The 1,899-nt window shown below is 30.5% G+C and overlaps 1 non-coding gene across 1 annotated transcript; it reads left to right on the top strand.

Moving 5' to 3' along the window:
* The first annotated feature begins 1,126 nt into the window (after positions 1-1,126).
* On the top strand, positions 1,127-1,213 carry LOC133813350 (small nucleolar RNA R11/Z151). Its single transcript, XR_009884370.1, has one exon. It is a non-coding gene; the product is annotated as a small nucleolar RNA R11/Z151 (small nucleolar RNA).
* The last annotated feature ends 686 nt before the right edge of the window (positions 1,214-1,899 follow it).

Genomic DNA, 1,899 nt, shown 5'->3' on the forward strand with positions numbered 1-1,899 from the left:
GCGACACAAGAGCTCATCGACACAAGACTTCTGGCTCATCGACGGGTGGTTCTTGGCTGGCGGTGATTGGTGGTTCTTGGGTGGCAGTAACTGGTGGTTCTCATCGCCACGAGCATATTCTTTGCCACCTTCTAATGCGGTTCTGATTAAGTGGATTCACCAGTGGGTTCTATTTAGCTAAGGTTCTCTCTTCCTCTCTCATTTTATTCCCTTTAGTTGTCTATCTCTCACTGGTTTAGATTTCGTTTGAATGTTTAGTTAGAACTTGCTCTTTCATTTGAATATTATTAATCTAGGGTCTCGTATTTGGGGATTTTGTACTCTTTTATTCTGATCTCTGATATTTGTTATGTTCCTCTGGGTTTTGCTTCTTTTTTAGGGGAGAGTCAGTGATGCATTGTGGCCTTAATGATATGTGTGAGCTTCTCAGTTATAGGTTTGATTTTGTTTGAGGATTATGCTCTGTTTTTTTTTATTCCGCAAGACTTCTCTATTCTTACTCCTCCTACAACTCTTGCTTTTTCTTGTTCTTAACTCATTTTGTTTACCTAAATATTTTTTTTATTTGAGACTAGACTAGTTAGGGACTTATATATACACATATATAAATATATATTTGTTATTCTCGTTTGATATTAGGGATTAAATATATTTTTGAGCCATGACGATGAGTTGATGTTGAAGATTTATGTTTGAGTCTGAGCATAGCTCTCAAATTTACTATTGGCCTTTAATTATAGACTCTTTTATTCTCTTCATTATCATTTTAGTTAAGTTTTATTAGATTTTGGGCATTAATTATGTTTTTCTCTAATAGTGATTTTGTCTTTTTTTTTATCCTTTTGGTTTTGACATTCCATTTTCGATCCTTTATTATTTTAGTTTCTTGATTTGATTTTCAGGAGTTTAATTGAACATAATCAAAAAAATTTCTTCAGAAACTTCTCAGACTTCTCAAGTAAAATATTCATGGAATTTCCAATTAGATAATTAATTTGATCGAAAGAGAATTGATAGAAATTTATATTGATGAGGCTATTTTTGTTGACTAGAGTTTCTTATCTGGGCATATTTCTAAAATCTTATTTCGAACCTTTGAAGATTTACATCTTTTATTATTAAAATTAGGCTTATGATGATAACATTAATTATCTTAACGGATTTCAGTGAGATTTTATAGTCAATGATCTTAATGTTACACACACTAAAGCCCTTTTTTATTAATAGAATTTTAATAGAAAAACAATGGCTAATAAAAAATAATGTTTCTTTTGAAAAGTTGCATTATCATGCAAAAAAATATATTCTTAGTATATATGAGTTTTTTTATAAGGTACTCTTTAATAGAAAAAATGAGATTAGATTAGTGATTTTCGTTTTAGTATACCTATTATGGTAAGTTGTAATAACTTATGCCATTATATTTAATCTTGTTGTAGTATTCAGGGATCGACGTGCGTTGTGGGGGCTTTGGGACTAGCTGGGTTTGATCTCTCTCTCTCCTTCTTACACTCACGGTAACTCACCTCTCTCCTATGGTATCTCTCTCTGTATACAATTTTCAATTTATACGTACATATAAGTACATATATATAGTACGCTATATAAACCTAAAACAAACCATATAAATAATTTAAATAAATGTATGTCATGAGAAAGATACTCTTGGTGTGTGTGTATATATATATTGTCTGGATCCATTAATTAATATTATATTTTTAAGTTATGGGGGCTAAAGTGAACAGTAGTATACCAATGGTATCTCTCTCTGTTGTTATATGTAAATATGATATATATATTTTGTTGCTGAAAGTAATATGGTTGATAACATAAAAATCAGATTTCTTCTCTTTTTTTTATGCTCTTGTTTTTCCAACCTCTTGTGAAACATTATACTAT

Source organism: Humulus lupulus, chromosome 1 (genome assembly GCF_963169125.1).
Source record: "Humulus lupulus chromosome 1, drHumLupu1.1, whole genome shotgun sequence".
Classification (NCBI taxonomy): domain Eukaryota; kingdom Viridiplantae; phylum Streptophyta; class Magnoliopsida; order Rosales; family Cannabaceae; genus Humulus; species Humulus lupulus.